Raw genomic sequence first — 12783 nt, forward strand, 5'->3', positions numbered from 1 at the left:
TCTGCTAAGATTCTGGGTACAAAAATCCTTCCCTGCACCCAGACCAGCACACACTTGATTGTGCCACCTTGGAGGAACTGATATCTTACAGGTCCCCAGAGTATACCCTACTCTTGACAAAGGACCCAAAAGTCAAGTAACTGGTTGGGAAAAATGCCCAAAAAAGGGAAAAAAAAATAAGACTATAGAAGGTTACTTTCTTGGTGAACAGATATCTCCTCCTATCCTTTCATATGAGGAAGAACAATGCTTACCATCAGGGAAAGACACAGAAGTCAAGGCTTCTGTATCCCAAACATCCAAAATAAATATTCTATGGGCTCAGGCCATGGAAGAGCTCAAAAAGGATTTTGAAAATCAAGTTAGAGAGGTGGAGGAAAAACTGGGAAGAGAAATGAGAGAGATGCAAGAAAAGCATGAAAAGCGGGTCAACACCTTGCTAGAGGAGACCCAAAAAAATGCTGAAGAAAATAACACCTTGAAAAATAGGCTAACTCAATTGGCAAAAGAGATTCAAAAAGCCAATGAGAAGAAGAATGCTTTAAAAAGCAGAATTAGCCAAATGGAAAAGGAGGTTCAAAAGCTCACTGAAGAAAATAGTTCTTTCAAAATTAGAATGGAACAGATGGAGGCTAATGACTTTATGAGAAACCAAGAAATCACAAAACAAAACCAAAAGAATGAAAAAATGGAAGATAATGTGAAATATCTCACTGGAAAAACAACTGACCTGGAAAATAGATCCAGGAGAGACAATTTAAAAATTATAGGATTACCTGAAAGCCATGATCAAAAAAAGAGCCTAGTAATCATCTTTCATGGAATTATCAAGGAAAACTGCCCTGATATTCTGGAACCAGAGGGCAAAATAAGTATTCAAGGAATCTACCAATCACCACCTGAAAGAGATCCAAAAAGAGAAACTCCTAGGAACATTGTGGCCAAATTCCAGAGTGCCCTGGTCAAGGAGAAAATATTGCAAGCAGCTAGAAAGAAACGATTCAAGTATTGTGGAAATACAATCAGGATAACACAAGATCTAGCAGCTTCTACATTAAGGGATCGAAGGGTGTGGAATAGGATATTCCAGAAGTCAAAGAAACTAGGACTAAAACCAAGAATCACCTACCCAGCAAAACTGAGTATAATACTTCAGGGGAAAAAATGGTCATTCAATGAAATAGAGGACTTTCAAGCATTCTTGATGAAAAGATCAGAGCTGAAAAGAAAATTTTGACCTTCAAACATAAGAATCAAGAGAAGCATGAAAGGGTAAACAGCAAAGAGAAATCATAAGGGACTTACTAAAGTTGAACCGTTTACATTCCTACATGGAAAGACAATATTTGTAACTCTTGAAACTTTTTTCAGTATCTGGGTAGTTGGTGGGATTACACACATACACACACACACACACAGACACAGAGAGAGAGAGAGAGACAGAGACAGAGACAGAGACAGAGAGACAGAGAGACAGAGAGCACAGGGTGAATTGAATAGGATGGGATCATATCTTAAAAAAAATGAAATTAAGTGGTGAGAGAGAAATATATTAGGAGGAGAAAGGGAGAAATGGAATGGGGCAGGTTACCTCTCATAAAAGAGGCAAATAAAAGACTTTTCAGAGGAGGGAAAAAGAGGGGAGGTGAGAGAAAAAACATGAAGCTCACTCTCATCACATTCGAGTAAAGGAAGGAATAAAATGCACACTCATTTTGGTATGAAAACCTATCTTACAATACAGGAAAGTGGGGGAGAAGGGGATCAGCAGGGTGGGGGGGATGAGATGATGGAAGGGAGGGCAGTGGGAGGAGGGAGCAATTAGAAGTCAACACTCTTGGGGAGGGACAGGATCGAAAAAGAGAATAGAAGCAATGGGGAGCAGGATAGGATGGAGGGAATTATTGTTAGTCATACACAACACGACTATTATGGAAGTCATTTGCAAAACTACACAGATATGGCCTATATTGAATTGCCTGCCTTCCCAAAGGGAATGGGTGGGGAGGGAGGGATGGGGAGAAGTTGGAACTCAAAGTTTTAGGAATAACTGTTGAGTATTGTTCTTGCAACTAGGAAACAGAAATACAGGTAATGGGGTATAGAAAGTTATCTTGCTCTACAGGACAAAAGAGAAGATGGGGATAAGGGAAGGGAGGGGTGTTAGAAGAGAGGGCAGATTGGTGATAGGGGCAATTAGAATGCTAGGTGTTTTGGGGTGGGGGGAGGGGAGAAATGGGGAGAAAATTTGGAACCCAAAATTTTGTGGAAATGAATGTTTTAAAGTTAAATAAATAAATTAATTAAAAAAAACTTATGGAAGTGAATATTAAAAACTAAAAATAAATAATTTAATAAAAATAGGTCAAGACTCTCAAGGGATATAATGGGGGAAAAGTGTCAGGGAAGGGAGACCAGAAGTACCAGTTCTCCAAGTATACTATACAGCCATAATTATGAAAACACCTTGGCACTGGTCAAGAACAGAAAAGTATTTAGTATATCAGTAGAGCAGATTAGGTACCATATTATATGGAAACAAATGAATATAGCAGCATAGTGTTTGATACATCCAAAGACCTCAGTTACTGGAATTAAGACTCCCTTTTTGATAAAAACTGCTAGGAAACTGGGAGTCTAGAAAAAAAACTATGTGTAGACCAATATCTTGCACAATAGACCACAATAACTTCCAAATGAAAACATGAATTGTATATAAAAAGTTACATCAAAAATAAATTTGAAGAATAGGAAAGGAGATACCTCTTATAGCTTTGGATAGGGGAAGAGTTCTTGTTGAAGCAAAGGGTAGAAAAGATCACAGGAGATAAAAATGATAATTCTGATGACATAAAATTGAAAGTCTTCTGCACAAACAAAATCAATGCAGTTAACATTAGAAAGGAAAGAGTTAACAGGAAAACAAAATGATGTCCTTTTCAGTTCTCAAATTCTGTGAGCCTGTGAACAATCTTTGCCCTGCGCCATCATGGAGGGGAGCAAACACTGTGGTAAGGAGCCCACCTTCCTCTCCACCACCACCAAAGGTTAACCAGCTGCAGTTGACTGTTGGACCCTTAAACAAACCTATTCAATGAATGGTCGTAACCTCGCCCTAAGTGAGTACCTACATAGATCTTAGCCTAAAGGGGACCAAGGTCTCCCAGTGCATCCTGGGTCATCTCCAGTCATCCTGATGAATATCTGGTCACTGGATTCAGACGGCTGTGGAGGAGAAGTGAGGCTGATGACCTTGCATAGTCCTCCCTCACTCAAAACAGTCAAATGCAAGTCATGTCATCATTTCTCTGATGGCATGGACTTCTTCAGCAACAAAGGATGAACACAATGACTGTTGAGCAAAGAAGGCCAAGAGCCCAGAAGTGGCAGCATACCTCAGATGACTGGTCCTGCTTCCATCTTAGTCTCTGAAGAAATCATCCCAGGAAGCAACTTCCTTGGAGATGCAGCCTGGCTACCATCTTTGTGAATCCTGCAGCCACTGAAGACCCAGAAGAAAAAAAAAAACAAAAGTTCTGGCCACCACAGTACTTGCCACAGTCAAATGGTACAATATCAGAAACTGATATAGTGGAAATGACATTGAAGACCAAGTATGGAGACTTTGCCCCTTTCCCCTCTTTTCTCACTGATGTATAAGGAAGGACTTATGCTGGCCAACCTCGTTCTCTGGACTTTAACACAAGGTCTTCTGCTCCTTGCTCTCTGCTTTTCAGAACCTTTGATATGCCTCCTCCTTCACATTCAGCACCTTCTCCCACAAGAATGGAAGTGCCTAGAGACCAGGGACTATCTTTTCTATCTATACCCACAGGGTTAGCCTTGCACATCCTAATTGTTTAATAAATGCTTTGTTGTTCTGTCTTTCCCACTGCCTTAGAATCCCTAACCCTGCCCTTCCTCAGTGTCACATTGTGCCCTCAGCTGTTTCCCAGTCCTTCACTCTGGCACTGTCTACACTCTACTCCCTCCCCTAGCACCACCCTAGCCTATCCTCACTTCTTGATTCCTTGGCACCCTGGTCCTATTGATGATCATGCCGTGCCAAACCCCAGCCTTGGAAAATTCCCACAATCTACCTTCTCTCCTAGTCACATGCTATAGAACAGCATGAGGGGAACCCCCACAAACCCCTGCTAATTGGGCCCATTACCAAGTTATGTTACATATCCTCAACTGGGCCCTCATTATAGCAAAACAATCCACTAACCTTCCCTGATGATATCTCCATCCTGCTCCCAACAGCAGCTATCACATTTTCACTCCTCCTCAAGTCTCCCACTACACCTTCTCTCTATACCTTCTCAGCTAAGAAGATATTCTTATTCTTCTCTGAAAATATTGAAGCCAGTGATGGAGTTCTTTTTTCTCCCCTTTTCCTCATCTCACATCACTCAGAGCAGAGGTCTTCTCTCCCTATCTCCTCTTTTACTCTATCTCTGAAGAGGTCCTTCTCCTTGCCAAGGCAAACTCCTTCACAATCACCCTCCATCCCATCCCCCTTTAATTTCTCCAGCTATTGCTATCATCTTCATGCTAACCTTCTATCTCTTCCCATCTATTGGCTTTTCCCTACTGCCCACAGACATGTCCATGCCTCTCCCACATTTATGTAGCACATCCAGGCTGTGGGCAGGTCCCATGAGCATGTTTACCTACTGCTCCTCTCAGAATTCTAAGGGTCAGTCCATTCCTCACTGAGGATTCTGCAAGCTGCAAGTTTCCTTCAAGTGTCTATTCACTTCCAGCTCCAAGAGAGATGGAAGAGGCTAACCACATTTTAGGTTGCTGAAGGGAGGAAAAGCCTCTGGGAACACATGAGAAGAGCAATGGGCATCATTGTCCCCATCATGTCCCCATCTCCAGTTTGCTACACTAGGAATTTGGGGGAGTTTCCCCTTAGGTGAGATCCAGGACTCTCTTGGTTGAGCTGTTATCTCACTCCCAATGAGAGAGTTCCTTCACTCTGTATTGTCTGGTATATATTCTTTTATGTAGAACTTCTATGATTTCTGTTTGTTATGATTTGAATAAATAAGTTTCTTTGCTATTCACTATCTGTGTTCATTGTGGAACTGGTATTAGGTAGGTATAGAGTCAAGCCTTGGATACAGAGCTTGGGATTCTCTTTCTCCCCAAATGTTAAACCAATCAGAAGTTAGCTCAAACCCAATTATATTCTCTAGAAAAACAATATTTAAAGTAGATAGATATACTTCTATTGGGTACTCCCTCTCTCTTTGAGGAGAGCAGAATGGTGGCCTCTAGCTCCAACCTTTTGCTTCTCTCTCCTTTCCTCTTCCTTGGACAAAGGTGGGAGGGGAGGAGGAGGATGTGGAGGGAGAAGCTGGAGGTCTCTTCTGTCTCCCTTCAAGTCCCATACAAGGATGTGTGCCTCACTGCACATTTGGGTCCCGTACTCTGTGAGGCTTGAAAGCCCCTCCCAAGCTGCCTCCTTACCTTACAGTCTTCTCACACTTTGCTCCCTTCTTTACCCTCTTCTATTCAGCCACATGGGCTCACCTGCTGCTGCTGAAACATGACACACCATCTCCTGTACCTGTCCCTTTGCAACTCCTGGCCTCAGCCTCTTTGTTCCCCAGTCTTGCCTTATGTCAGAAGCCTTTTTCCCATTGAGTCCTTTCTGCTCACCCCCCAGAATCTTCTTGAAATTATCTCCTATTTCCTCTCTTTGTCTCTTGTACAATCCAATCGCAATTATTTACAAGTGTTTCCTTTTTTCTGCGTAAACTCCTTGAGGTCCAGGTCAGTGTTTGGGCTTTTTTTTTTTTTTAAATTCTCAGTGCTAAGTAAAATGCCTAGCACAAGCGATTAGTAAATGGTCATTGACTGACTGACAATAACTTCTACACCGTAGAAACCAACAATTTTGAAAGACTTAAGAACTCTCATCAATGCCCTGACCAACCATAGGTTCAGAAGACAGATGCTGAAGCCCACTGCTCACCTTTGGGTGGACTCAGAGTATAGAAGGAGATATACATTTTTAGATGTGGCCAATGTGTGGATTTGTTTTGCTTGACTGGACTTATTTATGAGATCTATTATTTTTGCTAAATAAGGGTAGGTGGAAGATGATCAAAATAGTGCTGCCAGAGAAAAAGAGGAAAAGACAGAAAAGAGAAAGCATCAGTAATGGACAGATCATGGACCTGGAGTTAGAAGGTGTGAGTTCAAATTCTGACTTGGTTGCGTACTCACTGTGTGACCTTGGGCAAATTCCTTCCCCTCCCTAAGCCAGTTTTTTCCCCTTCTGTAAAATGAAGAGGTTGGACTAAATTGTTTCCAAGATCGATCCCAGCTGCAAATCTTGTGAATCTTAATAAGGTTGATCATGTGGCTGATAAATGTGGGGAGCTGCCATTGGAAAGAAGCTTTCATCTTCCTCACCTCACGGTTGGGCCCAGAGCTAGAAAGGGCCTTGGATGGAGCTTGCATCACTTTCTACTAAAGTGATGGCCTGGGGAGGTCTCAGGCCTCATCAGGATTCAGCTAATGTTTTTAAAAATCATGTTGTGCTTTTTTCCATTAATAAGCATTTATTTTCTCACCTTCCCCAATCCCCACACTACAGGGAGAGGAGGAAAGAAACCCAAAACTTAGCAAATCAAATGTCCACATAGGTCATGTCTGAAAATGAGGCTACACCACGCATGTGGCCCAGAAGGCTTCTGGTATCATTCCAAAGAGGACAAAGTGAATAAAAAACTGTCCTAGCATTTGATGAAGTAAATTTCATGTGCTTCCTTTGGGCATTTCCCTGTGAATTCTTCAGAATCAAATACAACCACAAACATTAAGTACGTACCATCTGTAAGGCTGTATGTTAGGAAATGGAGTTGGAGAGATGGATTATGGTATAGTCTCTGCCTTCAAGGAATTTATAATAAGGCAGGTATTACCTTCCAAAGGAAGGTAAACTTGAATGGCCAAAAGATGCCCAGTTGACTTGCATTTTACTGGCTCCTTTCCTGCATCCCCTCCCCTTCCCTCCCAAAACCTTAAATCTACTGCTCTGAAACTGGGACTTAGTAACTGTTGTTTCCCACCCAGCCTGATGTCTTTCTTTTTCTTGATCTCATTAGAGCGGCCATGCCCTCGAAACTTCTTAAACAGGCCTATTCAACGAATGGGCGTTGCCTCACCCCAAGTAAGTGCCTGCAAACACCTTGGCCTACAGGGGCCAAGGTCTCCCAGTACATCCTGGGTCATCTCCAGTCATCCTGAGGAATATCTGGTCACTGGATTCAGATGGCTCTGGAGGAGAAGTGAGGCTGGTGACCTGCACAGCCCTCCCTCACTCAAAACACAGTCAAGTGCAAGTCATATCATCATTTCTCTGATGGCATGGTCTTCTTCAGTAATGAAGGACGAACATAATAGGTAGATAGGTAGTGCAGTGGATAGAGCTCTGGGCCTGAAGTCAGGAAGACAGGAGTTCAAATTTGACTTTAAACACTGTGTAACCCTGGACAAATCACTTCACCTTGTTTGCCTCAGTTTCTTCATCTATAAAATGAGCTGGAGAAGGAAATGGCAAAGCACTCTAATATCTTTGCCAAGAAAACCCCAAATGGGGTCATAAAGTCAGAAACAACTGAACAACAATAACATGGACAAAACATATTAGAAGGTGCATTAGCAATGAAATCTAACCCTTTCATTTTACAGGCAAGGAAACTGCAACCCAGAAAGGGAAGGAGTTTTGCCCAACTACTAATTGTAAGCCAGTGGCAGATTTCAAGAGTAGAATGTGTCTTGTGGCTTCTGACACCCTATTTCAGGAGATTTATCACCATACCATTTCAAAGATTCACAGAGCTTCTGAGTTGGAAAGGACCTTGGCAGCCATCTAGACCAATTTGTACTTAAAAAACAATCTCCCTACAACACACTTGACATGTGGGTCTCTAGCCTTTGCTTGAAAACTTCAAATGAGAAAGTACAACACCTTCAGAGGCAATGGATTCCATTTTTTGATAATATTTGGCAAGTTGATCCTCATATCAAGTACTAAGTTTGATGATTTACAACTTTGCCCTGTTGTTCCCTGTTCTTCCCTCTGGGGCCAAGCATAACAAGTTAACTCCATTTTCCACCTGACAACCTGTCAAATACCTCTATTGTCCCCACTCAGGCTACTCTTCTACAGGCTCAATGGCTCCAGTTCCTTCTGTCAACTTGAGGCTCTTGGTCAGGTCATCATGGCTGTCCTTTGAACTCTGCTTATAAATGCCCCTGCATACATTATTTGATAAAATAACATTAAGTCAAGTGCTTTGCAAACCTTAACAACTATATAAATAAATGTGAACTTTTCATTGTTCACAAAATGTGGTATCAAGAACTGAGCATGATTCTCTAGGTTTGGTTAATGCCTTATTTACAGAGGCTGAACTTCTCTTGATCCAGTCACAGGGCAGTAGGTTTCTTGGCTGCCATCTTACATTGTTGGTTCATATTTAGTCCACAAAAAAAAAAAAGAAAAATTTTTTTTCTGAACTAGAATTTTTTTCTAGTTTTATCTCCATATCTTGTACCTCTAAAGTTGACTTTTTTCAACCCACTTTAGATTTACTCCTCTTGTGTTTCACCTTATTACACCTGGCCCATTGCTCTAGCCTGTTGAGGTCATTGTTGTCTCCTCTTCAACACGCAAAAAACCCCGAACCTATCTATCTCTTATACCAAAAGTAAAATTGAAGAAAATTTTTGCTGCCGTGGCCTCATCTGGAGACGTATGTCTCCTTCTATACCTGTAATCAGTCCATCACCTCTACCTAGCAGAGGGAGATATGCTTCGTATCCTCTGTCTTCTGGAATCATGGCTGGTCATTGCATTGATCCAAATTCTTCAGTCTTTCAATTTTCCTTTGTGATGTTGTGGTCACTACATAAAGTGGCTCTGGTCCTGCTCACATCAATCTGAATCAGTTTATTCAAGTCTTTCTTGGTTTCTTCATATCCTTCTTTTTTTAGCATTTCCTATAATATTCCAATACATTAAACATACTTAATTTTATTTAGCTATTTCTTAGCTGAATAAATAAATATCTGATTTGTTTTTGCCATTTCCAAATTTGGTAAGTGTGTTCCTGATGCTTTGGTTCAAGTCATTGATAGAAACAACACTAAACAGCATAAGGTTGAGCAAAGCTTGTTGGGACTCCCTAACTCCTTTCAAACTGACCAGCAGATATTAATGACACCTTTTTGCTCTTGCTATGCAACCAGTTAAAAAAAAAAAATCTAACTATGCTAATGGCAAACATATAGCTCACATTTCCTCATCTTTTCCACAAGAACATGACAGATTTTATCAAGTGTCTTACTAAATTCCAGATTAATTCTAGACAGTCACCCTCTTTAAAAAAAACCCAATGTATCTCACACACTGGCTTTTTGTGATCATCAATGTCTTTTCTAGTTCTCTAATAATGTTCTAGACTTTTGTGAAAAGTAGAAGTCAAGCTCACTAGTCTATAGTGCCTTGATGATCTCCAGTTTATCTTGTCTAAAGCTTGTTTGTATATTGTTAGCACAGTGTCTCCCCATCAGACTGTGAGCTCTTTGAGGGCAAGGACTGCCATTTTTCTGTTGCGTCCTTCCCCTTCCAGAGTCATCTCCTATAACTAATTCTTTTTTTTAAAGAGGAAGAGAAAAAATAATCAGGAAAATGGGTCTGTATATTAGAAAAAAAATCTGGCACTATATGCAGTTCTACACTCCTGCATCTTCTCCATGGCTATTTTGAAATAACTGAAGTCATTAACAAGTGGCTCAGCAAGCACCAGACTGAAAATTAAGCCTTGGGTGAAATGATGGGAATACACCTACAAAAATCAAGAGCCTCTGCCTCAAGAAGCTCATATTCTCCTAGACAGCACAGAGTTGAAGAGTGGTTTTCAGGTTTGTGGCATCTAATGTGGAATACAGTCAAGCAGCAATTGATTGGCTGGTCCTTCCTAGGAATGTGTTGACTGAATGCCAGAACTAGAGACACAAAGTGGACGGGAGACGGCTGGAGCCAGTGGTGGTTCTGGGTCTCGGTTCCATTGGGTAACCTCTCCTCAGGTTGTTCTTTCAGCATCACGTGCCCTCTGTAATTTGGGTCACACCACACTGTGACTCGGACTTGCAGGGCAGCGCCTTGCTTGCTCATAGTCTCCTTTTGCAGATTCATTCTCTCAAGCCTTTTTGTTCATTCCCAGGCCAAAAGTCATTCTCCTTGGCCATACAAAGAGAAGACAAAGGATTTCCTAGGCTTCATGCAATCTAATGCATTTGCCAACCAGAACTTTCCTTGGCCCTGGTCACGCTGGGTATGGAGTGACGTTTTATTTTTTGGGGGGTGGGAAGAGAAGCAGAAGGAATTGACAGTCGATATGTATGTTATGGTTCTAGTGCCGTTTCTTTGTCCTCTTTACCCCATTAGGCTGGGAGGCCCCCCGGGGCCTTTCCCATCTGCCCTGGAGGTACCCCCCCCCCCCAGGAGGAGCCCAGGTTTCCTCCCCGGATTATGCAGACTCTCAAGGGCAGGGGTGAGGTCTGCATCTCCCCAAGGGCAGTGCTATCATATTCCTCAATTTAGGCTCCCTAGGGGGTGGCGATGTCCTCCCTCTGGGAGGGCAGGAGACGGTCCCCACCATCAGAACACATGGGTCTCTCCTCTTAGGTGACGGCAATTTGAGCGCAGGGCTGTGCCCCCAATTAGGCCTGCACCCCAGGGCAGGTGCCGCCCCCCACATTTAGTCCCTCTGGCGAAGGGCTGGAGGGCACGATTCGATCATTCTTGAGGGCAGAGCCCTCCTCCACGGCCCCTGCTCTTCCTAATCCCCCGCGACCACACCTCCTCCGCAGTCCTCCTTCCACGAGGCTCCTGCTCGGGTGATGCTGCTCTGCTCAGTGGTCCCCTGTGACCGCCGCAGCGCCCTCTCCGCTCCCGGGGGCTCCTCTTCACTCTCCTCCTTTGACGCGCTCTCCTCCCCGGCTTCTCAGGCTTTTGGGTCTGCCACGTGCTCTTCGAGGCCTCCCTCCTTCCCCGGGTCAGGGAGCAGTGCCCAACCCCGCGTCCGGCGCAGGGGAGGGCGGACACGACCTCGGTCCCGGTGGGGCTGGCAGCGCCTCCGGGGGCGTCGAGTCTCCGAGCCTTGGTCATTGGCGACGCGGCCTCGGCCAGTGCTCTGCGCATGCGCGGACTGGGCGCGTGGGGTGGGGGAGGCGTGGATATTGTTTCAGGGGAGGGTTCGTCTGGACAGGGCGGCGGGGACGCGCGCGGGGCTGGGCGTGCACAAGCGGGACTTCTCGGAGGCATTCGGGCCACTTCCATTCGGCGGCTCCCGGCAGCCCCCGCGCGCGAGGGGAAAAGGGGGGCCACGGGGCGGGGGCGGAAGGGCGCCGGCGCAGTGCGAGAGGCGCGCGGGGGAGGAGTGACGGCGGGCGCGTCGGGGCGTGTCCGGGCGTGGCGGCGTCACGGAGCGCGGCCGGGCGGAGCGCCGCCGCATTGTTTGTTTCACGGGGGGAGCGAGCGAGGAGTGAGGGAGCTAGAGCGAGAGAGCGAGAGAGCGAGAGAGCGAGAGCGAAGGAGGAGGAGGCGTAGCCGAGGGTGCGAGCGAGCGGAGCGGAGCGAGCGCCCGAGCCGAGCCCGCCGCCGCCTGCCCCCGGCCCGCCGCCGCCGCCCCGGCCCCGACCCCAGCCCTGGAGAGCGGCTCCACGCAGCGCGGCCGGCCCGGCCCGGGCCCCCCCACGAGCCGGGGCCTCGCGTGACGAGCCGCCCCGCCGCCCTGCCGCCCTCGCCGGGCTAGGCCCGCCGCGCAGGCCCCGGCTCCGGCCCCGCCCGGGCCCCGCGCATCCCCGAGGCCTCCGCGGCCGTTGGCGCCTCCAGCGCCGCCCCCGGAGCCGTCCGAGCCCCGGAGCCAGGTGGGTGAGTCCCCGGGGGAGGCCCGGGAGGGACCGGCGGGCGGCGACGGCGCCATGTTTGCGGCCGCAGCTTTGTCCGGCCCGACTCGGGGCTGTCCGGCAGCCCGCGGGTCCGTGCGCGGAGGCGGCCCGGGAGGGGCCCGCCGGCCTCGGCCTCGGCCCGGGCGGGGGCGGCCCGAGCGCTTCCTCCTCGGCCCTCCGGCCTCCCCGCTCGGTTCCGGCCCCGGCGCTGGCCGCGGGCTGGGCTGGGGCGCGGTGGGGGGCCGCGGCGAGGAAGGGCCGGGGGCCGCCGGTTGTCATGACCTCCCTCGCCGCCACGGCTTCCTTAGGCGTCCGAACAAAAGCCAAGCGGAGTCAGTCGGACGACCCCCGGCATTCCTGGGGCCCTGGAGGGCGGGGGGAGGGCGGTCCGTCCAGGAAGGAGCCGCTTGCCCGGGGCCGGGCTGCCGGACGGCGCTCCGGGGGAGCTGGGTCAGCGCCGGGATCCGGCCAGCTGGGCCTTGGGGCTTGTCACTGGGGTCCGCCCGAGCGCTGCGGCTTCACTGATGGTCACTGTCAGTGACCCCGGGGCTGTCACTCGGCCAGCCGGGCTGGCCTGGCCTTAGGAAGCTAGTCCTGGGGTGCCGGCCACCTCTTCTCTCTCAGCCCCATCCGTCCCCTCTGACGGGGCTGTGGGGTGGAGGGTCAGTATGTGATGGGGTGCAGCGGGGTTCCCCACCGAGACCCCGAAGCCTGGCCCTTTGTGGGCTCCTATTCCCTTACTGCCGGGGGGCTGGGAGGAAGGGAGCTCCGGCCGGCGAGAGATTGTGTTTGCCCTGTACA

The 12783-nt window shown here is 47.3% G+C and overlaps 1 protein-coding gene across 10 annotated transcripts in view; it reads left to right on the plus strand.

Annotated features, from left to right (window-relative positions):
* The window catches only part of BRD1 (bromodomain containing 1), a 103054-nt gene that overhangs the window by 19894 nt on the left and 70377 nt on the right, over positions 1-12783 (plus strand). Inside the window, exon 1 of one of the 10 annotated variants that reach the window (XM_072596521.1) lies at positions 11820-11961. The exons of the other annotated variants lie outside the window; for them this stretch is intronic. The gene's annotated coding sequence lies outside the window, so the exon portion shown is untranslated. Of the gene's footprint in view, positions 1-11819; positions 11962-12783 lie in introns of those variants that run through there. 10 annotated transcript variants of the gene reach the window in all.

The sequence above is a fragment of the Notamacropus eugenii genome, chromosome 3, assembly GCF_028372415.1.
Source record: "Notamacropus eugenii isolate mMacEug1 chromosome 3, mMacEug1.pri_v2, whole genome shotgun sequence".
In the NCBI taxonomy this organism is placed as follows: Eukaryota; Metazoa; Chordata; class Mammalia; order Diprotodontia; family Macropodidae; genus Notamacropus; species Notamacropus eugenii.